The 20,953-nt window shown below is 39.9% G+C and overlaps 1 protein-coding gene across 1 annotated transcript in view; it reads left to right on the plus strand.

Moving 5' to 3' along the window:
* The window catches only part of LOC122814986 (protein-methionine sulfoxide oxidase mical3a-like), a 663,428-nt gene that overhangs the window by 217,619 nt on the left and 424,856 nt on the right, over nt 1-20,953 (plus strand). The gene's annotated exons all lie outside the window — the stretch shown is intronic.

The following is a 20,953-nucleotide window of genomic DNA, read 5'->3' on the forward strand; positions in this document are numbered from 1 at the left end:
TTGTTTTCCACCTCTGAGCCATACTGGTCTGTCAGGGCCAGAGGAGTTGGACCTTATGATTGTGGACCCTTTGGAGCTGACACCTGCACCAGTGCCATCGGTTCCGTTTACTCAGACTTCCTCGGTGCCCATCGAGGAGTCTAGGAGCCGACACTGGCCAGTCGGGTCCGGGGGGATAGTTGGACTGACCTGTCGGTTCCAACTTTGCTTCTTGGGGCCTCGGCTCGGATGAGTTCGGCTCCTACCTCTGGATTGGAGCCCACTGTTCCGGTGCTGAGGGAATCATCTGTTTCTTCAGATCCAGTGGTTCCTTCTCACCAGAGCAGAGGTGCTTTTGAGGCCATGAGGAGAGTAATGTCCCCTAGGACATCCACAACTTCAGGACCAACTACCTCTTCCCCAAAAGCACCTGTGTCCACTTCTGCCTCACAGATCCCTTTGAAGTGTAGAGACCCTGAGCCTCAGGAAATCCCACTGGGTGGCCCCTGCTCTTCTGAGACCTCACCAAAAGTTCCCACTGATGAGGTTCCCAGGAAGAGAATTTGCAAGAGGAAGCATCTAGACTCCCTGCAGGAGTCTCTCACATCTGACACTGACTTAGATGAATCAGAAGGGTCCCTACAGCCCCCTCTGAAGATATCTAATTTCCAGATATATTGGAAACCCTTAAGCAGAGGGGTGGCTGGAAGCCCACCAACCCTACTGAAGATGAGTCGGTCCTCCTGAAAGCTTTCTGGTCTCAACCCTCCACCTCTTAGGTGTCTCCGACCTTCGATGAGCTTATGGAGCTGGTCTCATGAAGGGCGTGGGAGTCTCCGGACACCATGGAGCCTGCCCCTAGAAGGCCCAATAAATTTATTTCTACTCCTCATTATAAGACCTTTCTCACTAAGGGAGTGCCTGTTGATGCCATGGTGGTGGCGGCAGCCACCAAAAAGGAGATGTCAGAAACTTCTTCCTCTATCCATCCTCCTAACAGACACTCTAGGTTCATGGATAGGTAAGGGAAGTGCATGTATAGTTCAGCGACGTTTACCATGCGTTCACTGAACTACCTTACACATTTCACAAGACTGCAAAGAGACCTCCTAAAAGAGCTTGGAGATACTCTTCAGAGTACGGTAGCTGAAGGAGCTCAGACAAGGTTGCCTCCCAGCTTGCTACCCTTAATTCCATAGTGAACTCATCTCTGCATCTGATCTCATATGCAGCTGATGGAACGAGTAGGGCAGCGGGTGCAGGAATTGCTCTCAGGAGACACTCTTGGATGCACTTATGTTCCTTTCTGGAGCCCTTTAAGTCATCCTTTGTCAACACCCCTTTTGATGGCTCATCAATTTTTGGGCCCAAAGTTAAGGAAACTTTGACCAGGTGTGAGTAGGAAGGAAAGACTGTCTGCCATTGGAATCCGTTTTTCCATCCCTACTAGACCCCACCCCAAGGATCAAAAGGGAGGAAAGATGTGATTCCAGAAAGCCCAAGGAGCCCTTCTGGACACACGTGGTGAACCCCCCTCCAGGGGCAAAGGAGGGGGCAATAATGGAAGACGCTGCCCTTGTGACAGAAGGGGTCCACAAAACCAGGGCGACAGAGACCAGTTCTTTGGGAAGCCCTACCAGTGCTCCTGAAAGGAGGCCCGACTGCCCTACTCTGGAGGCAGTCGGGGGTCACTTATCTTTGTATCCAGACATCTGGCTAAAACTAACAAACGACAACTGGGTACAAAGCATAGTTTCCAGAGGATACTTTCTTCCCTTCGCAACCCCCCCCGTTGACAGCAAAAATCCCAGACATTCCACCCAGTTACAGGGAACAAGCAACAGCAGAGGGCCAAACGTTACTAAAAAAAAGAGTCATCCAACCAGTCCCAGCAGACCAGATAGGATCCAGAACTTATTCAAGATTATTTTTCATTCCAAAAAAGACAGGGGGCTGGAGACCTATTTTGCACCTCAGCAGACTAAACAGAGCTGTCAAGAAGGAGAAGTTCCGGATGGTCACACTTCAGTCGATACTTCCCTTCTTAGGGAAAGACAACTGGATGTGCTTAATGGATCTCCAGGATGCGTACTACCACTTAAAAATGGGCAGACCATCCAGGGATCGTCTTCACTTCTGGCTAGGAGCCAATCATTACCAGTTTCGAGCCTTGCCCTTAGGTCTCACTGCAGCCCCCAACATGTTCACCAAATGCATGGCAGTGGTCACGGCTCAACTGAGGCATTTGCGATTCCAGGTGTTTCCGTACTTAGACGATTGGCTCCTCACCGCCACCACCAGGCATCAGCTAATACAAGCCAGGGACACCACACTTACTCTTTGCAATCAACTGGGCATTACCATAAACTCAGGAAAATCTGCCTTGTTACCATCGCAACATATCATTTTAATCAGAGCAGAATTGGACACCACCACCACCACCACCACTTTAAAACTTCCATCAGAAAGGATATCAGTACTTCGTCAGCAAATTCAGAAAGTCATATCCAGAGACAAGGTGCCAGTCTCAGAAGTGCTAAAGTTGTTGAGGGTAATGGCAGCTGCAATAATAGTGATTCCGTTGGGTTGTATGCACATGTGGATTCTACAATGGCTGCTATTCATACAATGGTCTTATCAAGAGCTCCCAATGTCTCATCTCATTATTCTAACAAACAGATGCAAGAAGGATCTTCAGTGGTGGTTGACCTCTCTTCAAGTAACGATATTTCGCCCTTTTATCCTACCCTCACCATTGGCCACAGTGACCACGGATGCTTCCCTGATCGGTTGGGGGGCATTTTCAGGGAAGAACAGCCCAAGCCACATGGACCAAACAAGAGACACATCTGCATATCAATGTCCTGGAGATGAGAGCGGTACTGTTGGGGTTGCAGCACTTTCAGGACTCTCTCCCTCTGGGGACAATTGCGATTCAGATGGACAGCTTGTCAGAGGTCTGGTACTTGAACAAACAAGGAGGAACCAGGTCCATATGCAGCCACTTGGTCAAGGCCTCATACTTTTATCACTCATTACAAAGTCGATAGGGCCTCCAGGGACAGTGCCTCCTTTGGTTCTACTGTCCTGAAAAACATACTTCCGTGAGCCACCCAAGAAATATGTTGCTTGGGACGCCACCATCTGTAAGAATGAATGGCGAGATAGAACAACTTCACATAAGGAAGTTATGTACTCACCATAACATTCCATGTGAGTTGTTCATCTCGCCTTCATTCTTACTTCTTACCTTCTTACCCCCTCCAGGTTTTCTCGAGGACCGAGATACTAGTTTTATCATGGTTGTTTTGTCTTCGTATGGTTTTTACCTAAAAAAGTGACAGAATGGCATGTGGTATTATTAGAGGCAGCAAACAAGATCTGAGGTAACCCAAGATGCATCATGGGATAGGGACTTGGCCTCAAGCTGTCTGAAGACCTCGAGCTTTGTAGTTGGCCAACTCGGAGCTGAGGATCAGCTCCAAACCCATCTGTAAGAATGAAGGCGAGATAAACAACTGACATGGAATGTTATGGTGAGTACATAACTTCTTTTTATGTTTGTATTCTCAGCTTAACGTAATTACATAAGGGGCAGAAATAAGACTACCAAAGTTGTGTTTTGTCTTTTGTTTACGACTTTCATGAGCATGATATCAAGGTGGAGGAAAGGTGTGTAGAATATCTAGTCTGGGGATGTAAGGGTTGTGTCCTTTTTGTCTGGATATGATTTTGTTATGGTATGTGAATCTCATCTCTGTCATGCACTGGAATGGTATTCTTCTGCGTGTGAAGCAGATGGGATTAAAATCTGCACCTGCAATTCAGAATTTATGGTTGTCTTCCAGAAGAAGTAGATTTTTGTTTGTAGGTAAGGGGTGACCAGATACCTCAGCTGGAGAATTTTAAGTGTCTTGGGGTCTTGGTCATGACCTAAAGTAAAGGAAGTTGAGAGCATCTTTCATCGGGTAGAAGATATCGCAGCATCCGCTGCAGGACTACCAGATTCAACAACAGTTTCTACCCGACAGTGGTTCATAGGTTCATAGGTTTGTACTAGGCTATCTGCCCTAGGGCATTTATAAGCCTAGCCTTAGGATGAGAATACTACGCCCATTTAGGGTTTAGTTAACTGTGCCTCTGTCTAGTAGTGACACAGAGATGACCCCCGGGGTAAACCTACGATCTCCCATCCACTCTTCAAGATTTCTCTTGAATAGAGTTAGTGAGGGGCTCTGCCTAACATGGACTGGGATTCTGTTCCAGAGTGTAGGGAGCCTCTGGGTTATGAATCTGTCCCTCCAGCACGTCCTATTTATTTCTGTGTTGAGGTTCAAGTCTCTTGCTCTCGTGGCTCTGGTGGATTTGGATTTTTTGAGGTGGAGCATGTCCATTAATTCCAGATTGGACATGGCCTTGTACGTCAGGCACAGATCACCTCTGAGTAGGCGGTATGCGACTGAATAGAGCTGGAGTTTCTTCAGCTGGGCAGCATATGACATATGTTAGAGACCCTTTATCCTCTTGGTGAGGAACTTCTGGGGTCTTTCCAACTGCTGCAGGTGTCGGGTAAGATACATCCCAAATGATTCAGACTTCTGAACTAAGGCATACATCCCTGAGAACTGGACATTAACCAAGTCATTTCTTTCTTTTTTTGTTCACAAGTACCTGTTGTCTGTTACATAATATGTACCACTCAAATTTCAAGTTAAGTGCAATATATTTACTTATATTATCTCTATCAAGTGCAATATTAGACAGACAACTTAGGCAATGTGCAGTCTGTAATGTGTCTTTTATTTAAATGGGGCAATTATTATAACTTTAGGGAGGGTATACTTATTCTGTATTCAAGTGTTGGAATTTTTCTGCTCTTTTGTATGGGTACTGGGTGTAGGATTGTATATGTTAGTTGTGTTCATTCTTTTACTTGTGTGTGTTGTTTTACTTTCTGTTTGTTATCTCAAGAAGGAGCTGATGCACAAAATTTAATTTAGGCTACACGTGTGTGTGGTCCTAAATGACAATAAATTTACTCTGAATCTTTGAAAAAATTAACCAACTCGTAGATGCAGAAGTGGTCATATTTCAGGTTTTTCTAATTCTGTGGCAGATACCAGGACAAGAGATTTAGAGGATGGATGGATTAATGGAGAGATAGACAAATGGATTGATAGATGGATGGACAAATGAATGGATACGTACTCTCCCATTAATAAATAGACTGGAAGAATAAATATATACACATCCAGCTTTTGCAAAATCTAACAGGATACACCTTTTTCATAGTCTTCCAGTATGCCATCATGGCACAGACTTTGCTTTCCTCAAATTCACTGATTGCTTATTGAGTAATCCCAGTTTGGTTTGTATCATCAGAGCACTTTTCTTAAACTTAATGGATATCAAATCATTCTGCATCACTTTGCCAGTTTTAACTTTTCAAACCACTGTATTCACTGGGTTCTTCATTCACTTTGATGATTGATTTCGGGCTGCTAGATGGTCTGGTGCAGTCTGACTTTATAACATACCTCTTGATGTGCATCAGGGATCAGCATTTGGCAACTTCTCTTCTCCATTTCTAATAGCGGTCTGTCATGCCACTGTGATTCTGCAAGGCTTATTTGACACACAGATGAGTCTACTCTGTTTTATGTATCCCAGTTTTCTTGTAGTCCCATCATCACTTCAGACTGGTTTTACCCAGTTCCAAAAGTGAACATTGACTTTTGGTCTACGTTTCAAATCAACCAAAGCTAGACTTTTTTTACACATGAACAATAATAGCACACCCAAGTGGCATAGTTTAAAATACTTTCCCATGACAAGCATCCCACTGAGGTGTGCAGCTCAGCAAAAATATTTCACATTACCCTATGAATTTTGACATTCATGTCATACCCCTTTGCTTCAAACTCACTAGAAAGTTAGTGTTCTCTATAGAGCAGTGTATTCCATGACTGATTGTGTACATATCTTAACAGCTAGGACATATTATTTATTTATTTATATTTGTTTACTGGGAAATTCCAACTGGACACAGGTCCTTTTTCAGTGGAGGCCCGGGGAGAAAAGCCCCACAGAACAATAAGTGAGCAGTAGAGTACATGAAGAACAATTGAATATACATACAATAGCAAATAATACATACTGCAGCAAACATTAGCTATACATACAATATGAAACATAGTAATGAACAGATATACCAATATCTAGCTAAAGGCTAGGAATAAAGGTAGGATGTATGTACAGATAGTACTAAGCTCAAACAGATACTGTTCTAAACTCATATATCTGCATCTTATATACAAATATTGCACTAAACTCAAGCAGATATAAAGCAGAAGCTCCACACGAAGGTGGAACAAGCTAGAAGGGCTAATGGGATGGAAGGGGAAGATAGAGGAGTAAGAGAGGAGACTGGGTGAGTAGTATATGTGGTAGTGAGAGGAAGCTAGGTGTAGGTCAGTTGGATATGTATTTGGGGTTAAGATGAAGTGAGGTAGTTAAGCGTGTTGTAACAGGTCTGAGAGATTGAGTGAGGAGGGAAGGGGAGGGTAAAGGGTGAGCCAAAGCCTGCAGAGGAAGGAATGCAATGATCAGACGGTGTGAGGCACGGTGGCTAGGGGAGGGGAGAGAAAGGGGAGGGAAAAATAGAAGTTATGTTCTTACCATAACGTTCCATGTTAGTTGTCTTCTTCTCGCCTTCTTCTTGCTGGATGGGTTGGAGCCGACCTCGGCTCGACTACGCCACTCTAAAGCTCGAGAGTTGGTTCCACGGCTCGAGGCTCCCCTTATATCCCACAATGCTAGAGAGTTACCTCAGATCTCGTTTGTAAGCTAACTATAACAGAAAAACAGTATAACTGTGAAAAAACAGAATCCACCTCTAACAACAGGAAGAAGAAGGGTGACCTACATCCTGAACAAGAAATATGCATAATAGCATATAGCTAAGAAAGAGGTGGTAGAAAGAGAGTCACGATCACAACTCCTCTAGGTCTGTCCAGGCGGGGGGAAGGAGGGTGGGGCCTTGAAGAAGGCGAGAAGAAGACAACTAACATGGAGCGTTATGGTAAGAACATAACTTCTATATGTTAAGTTGTCTATCTACTTCATTCTTGCTGGATGGGACAGCGTCCCTAGCACCTTGTCCCGGGTGGCCTAACGGAACAGACTCCTGAGAACAGTGGAACCAAAATTAGCTCTATGCCTAGAAGCTAAATCCAACTTATAATGGGAAATAAAAGTGTGAGGAGTAGCCCAAGTAGCAGCTGCACAAATGGTGTCAATAGGCAGTCTGTCTTGGAAGGCTAGAGAAGTAGCCAAAGCTCTGGTGGAATGGGCTTTAGGCTTATTAGGCAGTTTTGTGTCTAATCTCATAAACAAGGGTAATCAGAGATGTTAGCCATCTGGATAAAGTTACCTTTGAAACTGGAAGTCCCTTTCTGCTTTCATAGGAGACAAACAGCTGATCAGATTTTCTGAATTGTTTCGTCCTGTCCAAGTAGTACCTTAACTGGCGATGAACATCCAGACAGTGTAATTTTTGTTCAGACCTATTTGAATACTCCGGGAAAAGACAGGGAGGTCAATGCATTGGTTTAGATTTGATGTAGAAACCACCTTAGGCAAAAGGGCGGGTTAGTTCAGAAGGAAACTCTGTCCTTATGGAACACAAGGTAAGGAGAACGACAACAGAGTGCTTGAAGTTCTGAAATTCTTCTAGCTGATGTGATAGCCACCAGAAGAGAGTTTTCCATGATAATAACTTTAAGGAACATGAAGCTGCAGGTTCGAAAGGGGAAAGAATCAAAGAAGCAAGAACTAAATTTAGGTCCCAAGGAGAAGGAGGATTTCTTACAGGAGGTCTGAGAAGAAAAACTCCTTTCAAAAACTTTGCAGAGTTTGTGGGACATTAGGGCGGATTCAGAAATACCCACATGGAAATTAGAAATAGCTGCCAATTGAACCTTAAGAGTAGATGGAGATGAACCTGCATGGAAGAGTTCAGCAAGAAAATCGAGGACTAGTTGGATGGGCGGTGAAAGGATCTATGTCCTTTCCTTGTGCCCAATATGAAAATCGTTTCCACTTACTCAAATAAATCTTTCTAGTGGAAGATTTATGGGAAGTATCAAAATATCTCTAACAGGTGAGATAATTGAGGAAGCCTGGCTCACGGTTGGAAGTGGAGGAACCAAGCAGTGAGGTTCAGAGGGAGGGCGATGAAACTGACCCGACTGATGGATCAAAAGATCTGGAACTAGGTCCAGATTCCACGGTCGCTCAAAAGAAATCGATGCAGAAGAACCACACTTGTCGAGGCCAGTAAGGAGCAATGAGGATCAATGAGGCCTTCTGAGCGATAGCTTTCTGTATTACTTGAGAGATCAGTGGGAAAGGAGGAAATGCATACAGAAGTCCCAGGCCAAACTTGGACTAGCTGGCGTCTCTGCTGGGTTGGCCTGGTAAAGGGAATAGAGTGAAGTATTCTCTGCACTTGCTGTTTTGGGGAGTAGCAAAAGGTCGCAGCAAGGCTGACCCCACTTGAGAAAAATCTCTCCACTACAGAATTGTTTGTTTCGTACAATGTGTACCTAGTTTTTGTGAACATTTTTATGGTAAGAGAAATGTGAGGTCAAATCTGAGATTACAATCAATCCTAACACCAAGTAGTTTGGTATGCTCTGTTGGGGAGATGACAGTATTGTTCTTGGCTACAGTATTAAAGGGGGGATGATTGAGTTAGATTAGTGGGTTGGAAGATAAGAAAGTTTCAGCATTGCCTGGTTGAGTAATAACTGGGCATTAGATAGCCAGTTTTCTATAGCTGAAGTGCTGCCAGATCCTGTGTGGATCTTGTAGTCTAGTATAGTTGGGGATGAGCAGATTAGGGTGGAGTCATCTGCATACCAAGTAAGAGAAGCATGCTTGTTGCTGCTGTGAATGATCATTACGGGTTAAGAGGAGAATTAGTAGGGGACCAAGGATGGAGCCTGGGGAAATACCGAAAAGTTATGAATCGGTGAGATAGGTCATTATGCCAGACTACTGATTGTTGGCGTGCCAATTAGATAGCTGTGAAGCCATTCGCAGTAGCTGATTGGGAAAAGGATAGGTTAGTGAGAACAGATTAGTAGTTTGTGTGAGACCATGTCAAAAGTTTCTCCTTTGGATAGATCCAGGAATATAGCAGAGGAGAATAGGGCCATTAGTTTTATGATGAAGGATAGTATTACTGAAAGAGAGCAAGGTAGTAGTGCTGTGGTATAGCTTGAAGCCATGCTGATGTTGAGAGGAGGTTATTAAGAAGGTACAGTCTTAAGACTTGAGAATGGATGATTTCCTTAAGTATCTTGAAAGTGAGCAGTTGATACATGGGTGGTAATTGAAAGTTTAGTGGAGAAGCCACCTTTTATGGAGGGAATGATAAAGATATTTTCACAGGCAGGACATAGCTTGATAAGGACCATGATTAAGATAGAGACCAACGCTGAATAAGCTGGGGATTCTGCTATTTTCTAGGTATTCAGAGGTGAGATTTGTCACTGCAAGTTTTGTAGGCTTGCTAAGTTTGCAGAAGTTTTTTTATATAGGAGGCAGGCACTGATGAAAAGAAAAGACTGTGGGACAGAGCATTTGGCTCTTGATGTAGGGAGGGTGTGGTAGAGGTTGTGTTGTTTAGTCAAAGACAGAGAATGGTTTCAGTAAAGGGTTTATGGAATGAGCCAGCAATACTGCTGCAGGAAGGGGGGAGTGGTAGGTAAAGTGGGAAGCTCAATTTACCAGGGTGGAGAAATGAGTTTATTGAGTGACCAGGAACTGCTAGGGTTGTAATAAGGTGAGTTTTAGGGCAGACTGATAATATTAGTTTTATCTTCCTTTATTTGCTTTTTTGATACTGCCGGCGCAACTCTAGGAATGATTGCCTAGGGAGGAGGTGGGTTTTGCTAAGCTATTTAAAACACAAAACACTCTTGTATAAACAATCAACTGGTAATCCGGAACAATCAGTGGGATACAAGGATCACGTAACCAGGCGTTTGAGTAAAAGTTCTTGCAACAGCTCTCCACCCAGCTCAGCTGCCAAAAAGATAAAAACACTTCCAAAATATAATCACAAGCCAGCCGCTTTCTACCGGGCCCTCCCAGGCTTTCTCAAGACATTTCTTACATAGGTGGTGAGTCTATTTATATTACCCCTCACCCAACCCAAATACTTTTAATTAACTATCAAATTATATTATTATCACACTCGTAATTGAAAGAAATAAAACCCTTTCTGTGTTAGTCATATAAATGCAATGTTATACTTTGTTCACAAAAATATCATGCACAAATTCCCCTATTTCTTTGTTATTTACCATCAACTCAAATGTTTGGCATTTTATTGGGATTATTGTAAAAAATATATGCATATTTTCAACAGTTATGTGCCATTTAAAAATTCTAACTAAAACCTTTCCTAAAAAAATCTTACAACCATAACTTCTATGAGCTAAAAAACCAATTGTTGTTTTGAACCTGTAGCTTGTGTAATGTTTCATAGTACATTCTGTAATGATCCAATTCCATTATATTTTAAAGTTCTTTGGAAAAATCTTTTTAACCTCTTGTTTGCCCATTTTATACTAGTGTCCATAATGGGAACTTATTGTCACCCCACACCGTCAATTCCCTATATTACCTGTTCACCCCCTGTGTTCTGCATATGCCAACATCGTAAGTTAAGTTACTGGGAATCTAAATTTGTATTCAACACGCTGGGCAGAACATCTTGCACACTACCAACGCCACTCAGATGATATATGTATATTATGGAAGGGTAGTATAAAAGAACTGGAACAATTTATTGAATACATCAATAGGAAGAATAGAGTTTTTAAAATTTACGTGGCAAACATTAGTGCGGACAGTTTGCAGTACCTGGACGTGATTTACGCAAAAATGGTGAAAAAGTGGTTGCTTATCACCTATATTTAGAAAAATAGTTATTCCAACATGTTTCTACACTACAATAGTTAAACTATCCTTTATTTCAAAGAAAAGAGTCACTCAAAGGATCAAATTATTAGGCAGCTAGAATGTGCAGTGAGGATGTGTTATTTAACGATGAGTGCCTATTTTGAAAAACGCTTTATTTGAGGAGAGGGCACCCCACACAATTAATAGATGAAATAACAGTGGAGGTAAAAGGTCAAAGAAAGGATAACATTTCCCTTTACAGAGAAGAGCGAGAGACAACCACAATAAGACGGGGAAAAAGGTGGAAAACAAGAGCCGAAGACCTCGAGCCATGGAGTCCTTCTGTAGGCAAAGGCCCCAGACAATGGACACAAGAAGTGTGAGCGCCTGTCAGAGACATTTTCTGACAGCACGCATCACACTTCTTGAACTGGAGACCTTTGCTTCTTTAGACAGCCTAACTGGTGAACACAAACACACACTCAAACACACCAGTTATATTCTGTCAGAATAACAAACTTTAGTAAAAAATATACCAAAAATAAGTACAACACAGCAGTACACTACACAAACACCCTTAGGGAAGGGAAGGCCAAAGGGCCCAAGGGAAGAACTAAAAGTTCTTTTAACAAGAAACGGGAAAAAAATTAGGTTCGGGGATAGAGTTTAATGAACTACAGTAATTTAGGAATAATTAAACTAAAAAAGGGGGAACAAGAGTAACTTTTATAGAAAAGCTAAAACTTACCAGGAACCGGTAGAATAACCAACCTCAAGCTGTGAAGTGCAAGCCAGATCTGAGGTAACTCTCGCCAGCATTGTGGGATAGAGGGGAGCCTCGAGGCAGGTGGAACCAACTCTCGAGCTTTAGAGTGGCCGCCGGTCGAGCCGAGGTCGGCTCCGAACCCATCCAGCAAGAATGAAGGCGAGATAGACAACTTAACATCGAGGGTTACTAGTCGGGATTGGTGCATGGCATAACCAGGACTTTTTAAGTGAGTTTATAGTGCAGTCTTGAAGTGATTGCAAGAAGGTAGTGTGGTTATAGAGGGGGGAAATTGTTCCATAATCTGGATATGATGCAGGAGAATAGTGCTTCTCCCAATAAGTTCTTGGGTTTGATCACTAGAAGTAAATTTTTGCTGCTGGAGCATAGAGGTCTAGTGGAGCAGTAGGGCTGGAGAAGTTTCTGAAGGGATGGGACTTTAAGAGGATGGTTTACTAACTTGTGGGCAAGGGGGAGTTGATTCGGGTGAAGAATCTGAGGGAGTTCAAGCCAGTCAAGTATAAGTGACATACAGTGGTGCTGCGATAAGATGCACCAGTGGCAAACTTAACAGTTTTATTGTAGCAAGCCTTGAGCTTGTTTAGGTCTGTTTGTCTAAGGTAGGTAAGTACAGGAGTAAGTATAGGAGAGGCATAGACTAAAGTGGAGATTAGGTGGGAATTGGCAGCAGAAATTCTGGCCTCTTGGTAAGGAATTGTTTGTTTCTGTACAATGTACCTAGTTTTTTGTGAACATTTTTTATGGTAAGAGAAATGTGAGTGTCAAATCTGAGATTGTTATCAATCTCAACACCAAGTAGTTTGGTATGCTCTGTTGGGGAGATGACAGTATTGTCTTTGGCTACAGTATTAAAGTGGGGGATGATTGAGTTAGATTTAGTGTTTTGGAAGATAAGGAGTTTAGCATTGCTCGGGTTGAGTAATAACTGGGCATTAGATAGCCAGTTTTCTATAGCTGAAAAGGCTTCCTGTGTGATCTTGTGAAGTTCAGGTATAGCTGGGGATGAGCAGATTAGGGTGGAGTCATCTGCATACTGTATAAGAGAAGCATGCTTGTTGGTTGTGAATAGATCATTGGTTAAGAGTGAGAATAGTAGGGGACCAAGGATGGAGCCTTGGGAAACACCGAGTGTTACAGGAATCGAGGAGATAGGTCATTATGCCAGACTACTGATTGTTGGCGGCCAATTAGATAGCTGTGAATCCAGTCAGTAGCTGATTGGGAAAAGGATAGGTTAGTGAGAACAGAGATTAGTAGTTTGTGTGAGACCATGTCAAAAGCCTTGGATAGATCCAGGAATATAGCAGAGGAGAATAGGCCATTAGTTTTATGATGAAGGATAGCATTACTGAAAGAGAGCAAGGCGGTAGTAGTGCTGTGGTATAGCTTGAAGCCATGCTGGATGTTGGAGAGGAGGTTATTAGCTAAGAAGTAGTCTTAAGACTTGAGAATGGATGCATTTCTTAAGTATCTTGGAAAGTGGAGAAAGGATGGCTATGGGGTGGTAATTGGAAAGTTTAGTGGAGAAGCCACCTTTATGGAGGGGAATGATGTAAGATATTTTCCACAGTGTGGTGACATAGCTTTCTGATAAGGACCGTTTAATTAAGATAGAGACTGAATAAGCTGGGGATTCTGCTGTTATTTTTAGGTATTCAGAGGTGAGATTGTCAGCTGCAAGTTTTGTAGGCTTAAGTTTCAGTAGAAGTTTTTTTATATAGGAGGTAGGCACTGATGAAAAAGAAAAGATTGTGGACAGAGTATTTGGTTTTGATGTAGGGAGGGTGGGTAGAGGGTTGTGTTGTTTAGTCAAAGACAGAATGGTTTCAGTAAAGGGTTTATGGAATGAGCCAGCAATACTGCTGCAGGAAGGGGGGAGTGGTAGGTGGGGTGGGTGCCTAATTTACCAGGGTGGAGAATGGAGTTTATTGAGGACCAGAACTGCTTAGGGTTGTAATATGAGGAGTTTAGGGCAGACTGATAATATTGGGTTTTATCTTCCTTTATTTGCTTTTTGATACTGTTGCGCAACTCTAGGAATGACTGTCTAGAGGAGGTGGGGTTTTGTTAAGCTATTTAAAACACAAACGCTGCCGCTTTTCTTTAAGTAAATCTTCCCAGGCTTTTCTCGAATAAAAGAATAAACACACTTCCAAAATATAGCGATCCCTACCGCTTGAATAAATACTGTAATTAAAAATCAATTATATTATTAATACACTTAAGATTTTACATAATAAAACCCTTCTGTGTTAGTATTTAATTAATGCAATATTATACTTTTAGTTCAATAAAAAAATCATGCAAAAACCCCCCCTATTTTGTTAATTAAATTTCAATCACACTGTTTGTGAAAAGAATTGGGTGCCATTTCCCTATTTCTTTGTTACCATCAACAGTTATGTTTGCATTTTAAAATTCTAACTAAAAAACCCCTATTTTGCAACAGTTAACCATTTCACAAAAACCAATCTAAACCTGAAACTAAAAATTTGTGTAATACTACTATAGCATTCTGTAAATTGTTGTTTTGTCCTTTTAAAAGTTGTAAAAAATCTTTTAAACTGTTGCAGCCTATAATTTATAATTTTAGTGTCCATCTTTGAACTTCTAAACCTATTTCTTATACTATATTCTATATTACTTGTCACAACCCTTGTAATTGTATATGCCATTATCGTTCTATATTACCTGTAACTAATCTGTGCCTCTGCATCGTGTTAAGTTACTGGGAATCTACACTAATCTTAAAACCTAGATGATACCCGGTGGGCTTTTGCACACACACTACCTAAGAACTGGATGACATATATGGGATATTATTCAGAATAGCTAAAGTTTTTAGAGAAATACTTCAACATTTGTACAAGAGTACAGTCGCAGCAAAGATGGACGTGGATTTACTTAAAGTTTGCAGGTTGCCACAGTGGATTACAAAAAAAAAGTTATTCCAAATTTGTTTTTAAAACTAATAATAGCAACCAAAGTTTTTTTTATTTCAAAAGAAACACAGCCATCAAAGGACAAATTATTTTAAAGCTAGAATCAAAGGTGAGGACAAAAGTTATTTAACCCATGAGGCTCTATTTGTGCAGTGCTTTGATGAGGAGTGCCTTTTTCTAAACAATTAATAGATGGAGAGAGGGGGAGGTAAAACACAAGATGAAAGGATAAATACTGAGTGTAGGTAAAGAGAAAAACGAGAGATACTACCCTCCCAGGACTAGGACGAAGTGGAAAACAAGTGGTAAAGGTGAAACGGGGAAAAGGTGGAAAAGTTGGTCAGTGGAAAGGATTATTACAAAGTAAATTGCAATGAAAGTTGAAAATTGGCCAAACAAGAGAAGACCAATGACAAAACCCTAAGAAATGAGAAGGAAAAATAAAAACAACAAATTACGAAACAAAGAATGAGGAACAAGAAAGGAGGGAGAAACAGAAAGAATGAATACTTAGCAAATTAAATAATGAAGGAGACAGGAGGAAAAGGATGTGTAGGCAAAAAACAGTCAATAACACTGTTAAAACAAGTAAATTCGAATAAAATCTCCGCATTTATTTCAAAATAAAATCTCGAGAATTATTTATAATAAGGGCCACACTTTAATTGTATTTAGAGGGGGTGAAAACGAGAGGAATGTTTCAGCAAAAAGAGAAGCATGTAGCACCTCTAAGGAAATTCAAAAAAGAGCTGAGACCAATGCATTGAAAAGCAAAGGAGACAATGCATTTTCAAGCTGAATCACACATGGGTGAATAGTGATTTGAGCAAGTGCATGCTTTTTTCAGAGGAGGAGATGCCCCATCCTTATGGGGAAAGGAAACTGCTGGGGAAAGGAGGTTAGGGAAGCAGCAAAATGGTGGGAAGCATGGTTAAATTTAGTATTGGTCTTAATGGGGCTATTAGTATTACTAGTTTATTAAAATTAGAAGGGCAAAATTATAAAAATGGGGTGGGAGAATAACAACCACCATTAAATAAGACAGGTGCAATTGTTGTTTGACTAAGACAGGTAATATAATAAGTTCATTGTGGGTTGACAATATAAGATATAGTGGAAGTAAAATAAATATAGATTTTAGAAAGGTTAAAAGATTTTTCAAAAGACTTTTAAAAATAACAGATCGAAACATTACATTGCTAAAAAACATTAACAAAGCTACCAGGTTAAAACAACAGTAGTACAATTGATTAAGTAGTAGTTGGTTTTTTTTAAAATTTTTTTTTAGAATTTTTGCTTTTGAATGTATGCATAAAATATGCATATATGCATAAAAATGCAAATCATTAAAAAAAATAAAATTAAAGAAAAACAAATAACAAAATGAATTTTGTGAACAATTGTTGTGAACAATTTATTACTAACATTTATTATATTTTATTTCTCTTTAAATTGCAAGTTTGTTATTAATATAATTGATATAATATGATAATATTTATATTAGTATTATTAAAATTGGGTGGGGGTAATAAAAATAGAATAACCACCCTATCTAAAAAAAAATTGAAAGGAGGGTGAGGGGGCGTGTGAAAGCACTTGACGTTATTTTGGAGTGTTTTTCTTTTTTAGCAGAGCGCTGGGTTGGCTTAATTATTTAAAGAACTTTTACTCAACGCCTGGTTCGTGATCCTTGTATCCTGATTGTTTCGGGGTTTTGTTAAGCGCCAGTGCTCCCCGGCCTTATCTTTGATTTTCATTACTGCCTATCTAATCCTTAGTCTTTTAAATGCCTCCCAACTTTCTTAAATCTTCCACTGAGCCCCATCCAATAAACTGGAGCAAAGGTACAGTAAACTTGATAAGTGTGCCTGTGGGCCTTTTTCCTGATGCCACCATCATAGTTTTCTAAGAAAGATACTGTGGCTAGAATTCAGCAGATATATAGAGATGTTTCACTTAAGAGCTGCTGTCACCATCTTGTTTTATCCCAGTAAATGCCCTGCCATTAATGCCTTATGGATGTGATACACTTCCTCTTACATACTGTGTTCTGCTAATTGTTGGTATCCAGTCATTCTGTCATCCATTTGGTGACTCTTCTACATGCTCTGTAGCTTCAAAATGTGGAATTTTATCCGACTTTCTGTCAGTCAAATACCCATTAAAACACACTTTCAGGACAGCAGTCAAGACCTACCTACTTCCAAACAGGAACTTCAGCTGCACATTATGAGTACTTTCCTAGAATCTCCCACTAGTTTAACCTACCTTTCCACTCTTGTTTCATATATATAAAAATATATATATGTGAGTGTGTGTGTATGTGTGTGTGTGTGTGTGTGTGTGTGTGTGTGTGTGTGTGTGTGTATGTATACATATATATGTGTGTGTGTGTGTGTGTGTATATATATATATATATATTAATATATATTTATATATTTATATACACACACACATGTGTGTGTGTGTGTGTGTGTGTGTGTGTGTGTATGTATACATGTATATATATATATATATATATATATATATATATATGTGTGTGTGTGTGTGTGTGTGTGTGTGTGTGTGTGTGTTTGATTTTAAACTTCATATTCTGCTGTTTGAAGGAGGCAATTATGCTTCTTGTTTATACTGAATTTGTACTTAACCTTGTATGTGTGCTACGGTATTAGTACATGCTTCTTCAGTAGTAAAGCATTACTGTAATGCACGTACATTCATTTTGTTGTAATATGAATATTCATTGTGGAGCATTTCTTCCAAAGCATTCTCTGAGTATGGGCTGTGCTTTACTAAAAATTTCCAGGCGTCAAATGCTAAAAAAACTCAACATCAGTAAACAGCTGAAAGCAATGTACTGATACTTCTAAACAAAGTTGGTAGACTTACACATTACTAACCTGTTTTTGCAACATTGTTTCTAAAAGAGAGAGAACCTAGTCAAGTCCTCCTTTGGACCCCTTAGGGACATACCAATGTTTCAGCCACCCTGCTTCTGAATGTCCATGATTTTTTACTTTCTAAACCTTTATGAGTTCATCTAGGTCAATAAAGCCAAACTCCATTAGCTGTATATATGTAAGCTTTGTCCTTTTTTTGACCTCATCAACATAGTACACATGGATTGTTTGGCTATACTTTAGAAACATAGAACAGTGAATTCCACGCCTGATTTTGTACATATCTTAACAGCTAGGTCATGTCTAATTCTCAGTCATTTAAATGCCTCCCAAGTTTAGTAAATCTTCACTGAGCCCCATCCAATAAACTGGAGAAAAGGTACTCTAAGTTTGCCAAGTGCACCTGTGGGCCTGTTGGTAGATGCCACCATCATATTTTTCTAAGAAAGATACTGTGGCTAGAATACAGCAGATATATAGAGATGTTTCAATTTAGAGCTGCTGTCACTGTCTTGTTTTATCCCAGTAAAAGCCCTGCCATTAATGCCTTATGGATGTGATAACACTTCCTCTTGCATACTGTGTTCTGCTAATTGGTGATATCCAGTCATCCTATCATCCATTTGGTGACTCTTCTAGGTGCTCTGTAGCTTCAGAATGTGGAATTTTATCCAACTTTCTGTGAGTCAAATACCCATGAAACACACTTTCAAGACAGCACCCAAGACCTACCTACTTCCAAACAGGAACTGCAGCTGCATATTATGAGTACTTTCCTAGAACCTCCCACTAGTTTACCCTACTTTTCAACTCTTGTTTCATATATATATATATATATATATATATATATATATATATATATATATATATATATATATGTGTGTGTGTGTGTGTGTGCGCTATTTGAAGGAGGCAAGCACGCTTCTTGTTTATACTGAATTGTACTTAATCTTGTATGTATGCTACGGTATTAGTTCATGCTTCTTCAGTTGTAAAGCATTACTGTAATGCATGTACATTATTTTTGTTGTAATATGAATATTGATTTTGGAGCATTTCTTCCAAAGCATGCTCTGAGTATGGGCTGTGCTTTACTAAAAATTTCCAGGCATCAAATGCTAAAAAAAAAAAATCAACATCAGCAAACAGCTGAAAGCAGTGTACTGATACTTCTAAACAAAGTTGGTAGACTTACACATTACTAACCTGTTTTTGCAACATTGTTTCTAAAAGAGAGAACCTAGTCAGGTCCTGCTAAGGACCCCTTATGGATATACCAATGTTTCAGCCACCCTGCTTCTGAATGTCCATGACTTTTTACTTTTTAAACCTGTACGAGTTCATTTAAGCCAATAAAGCCAAACTCCATTAGCTGTAGACATGTACGCTTTGTCCTTTTTTGACCTCATCAACATAGTACACATGGATTGTTTGGCTATACTTTAGAAACAATTGATGTAAAATCAGTCCTGATATATATAAACATTAGGGTACTCATAAAGACATAAAAAGTAAAAAATTGTGAGCATTCACAAGTCAAGTTGCTGAAATATTGGTACACCCTTTAAGAGGTAATTTCATATGCCTCATAGGCCTCCACTACAGGTGTTTAAAGTGTTACACAACAATAAAAAGTCTAGCTTGGGTAGGTCTTTTTTTTTTTCCTTACTGAATTTTGTGAAAGTACAGATAAGAAACTGGACTGGTCTTCCTCAAAAGAGTTTGTTAATTGAGAGGGCACACCATGTGTATGTTTCAGATCTGGCCATGAGAAAAATCATACCAGCAGAAAGAGTTGCTGATGTCAAAATTGTGGCAGAAGGAGAAAGTATTAAAAAATGGCATCAACAATGTGATTGTGGAAAGTAATTGTTCACTGTACACCAAGGAGAAGTGAAACAGGTTTATCCTAGCAATCAGGGAGTATCTAGAGACTGGTGTAAGATTCAGGACGATGTATATAGAGGATCAAACCCATTTTTGGATACAGAACAGTCTAAGACAGAAATAGAAAAATAAGTTTAGCCAACAAAGTGAGAGCCAGCAAGCAAAAGTGCGCTTTTTAGAGAGAGAGACTTTGCAATTGCAACCTTTTCTATTGTTCCAAAGAGTAATACTACAGCTAACTAAAAGAATCAGGAGTACCCTGGAACTTGAATCTGAGACTGGTATTGAGAGATGGAGATGATCAGAAAGAAGACTAGCAACATTGTACATTTTGTGAATAAATAGGGGACTATAAAATATCAGTTCCAATAGATATAGGATAGATGTGTTAAATGTGCCTTTTCAAGAACTGGCTGAGAAAGACTGAATTTTTTCTAAAGTGTTACATTTTGCTGACTGCGTTAGAGTGGTGGGTGAAATGTGAAGCATATACCCCACTTAATGTCATTATTGTTTAGACGAACACTGAAGACAATGAAGTAACTGTAAGTAAAATAGTTTTGTTTTTACTAATATTTGTACAAAACGTCATGATGTAAATTTCATGCTATATTGTAAAACAGTTTTGTATTGTGAGAGTCGGGTATTTTAAATGTGAGGTAGGAGGAGTCTTATCAGAGAATGCTGTATATGTTAAATATTTAAAGCAAGAAAGCATTTGTTTTTCTTAGTTGTAATGTATATAGGCTTTACACTGTAACAAAATAAGAAAGGCAGGATAGAAGCAAGTTAAGTATAATATAATATTGTAAACTTTGGCCACTGAGGTGAGGTATATAAAGGTGTGTTGATCAAATTATCTGTAAAAAAAGTCATATTTTTATAATGGTGGATATCTAGATTAATGTCCTTGTTCTCATTTACTTAAGCAAATAGGCTTGTAAAAGAAGATAAAATGCTGGAAAGCTTGAAAATTGTAGTTGTTTTTTTTTATTTCCAAATTCATTAGCTATTTTTGATTAGCAAAAGCTTTTGTTTAGAGAAGAGAAGTCTACAGGTGCAAGTAATTACTCCTGAGAATCTTAATCACTGTCTTCTCAGTGAAATTTACAATTATTCTTTCATGCATCTGTAAAGTAAATAGCTGTTTTTATTACCATCCATTGGGAATGGCTGTGCATCAGGGTTTAGCTCTGAGCCCACTTCCGTTCATAGTGGTGATGGACTACATTTGGAAACAGGTCAGAGGGAACAGATCAACAAAGTTGCTCTATGCAGGCAATGTGGCATTACGAGCAGACTCTGAGGAAGAATGTCAACAAAGGACGAGGAAATGGAATGGAATGCAAAACTGAAGGCACATGAGATGAAATTGAGTACTGATAAGACAACTGTAATGGGGAAATCAGAAGAAGCTGAGATTTAAGATAGAAAAGAAGCTAGTGTAACAGATTAACGCCTTCAGGTATCTGGGAGGGGAGTGT

Source organism: Protopterus annectens, chromosome 11.part0, assembly GCF_019279795.1.
Source record: "Protopterus annectens isolate FY-2018-M chromosome 11.part0, PAN1.0, whole genome shotgun sequence".
Lineage (NCBI taxonomy): Eukaryota > Metazoa > Chordata > Ceratodontiformes > Protopteridae > Protopterus > Protopterus annectens.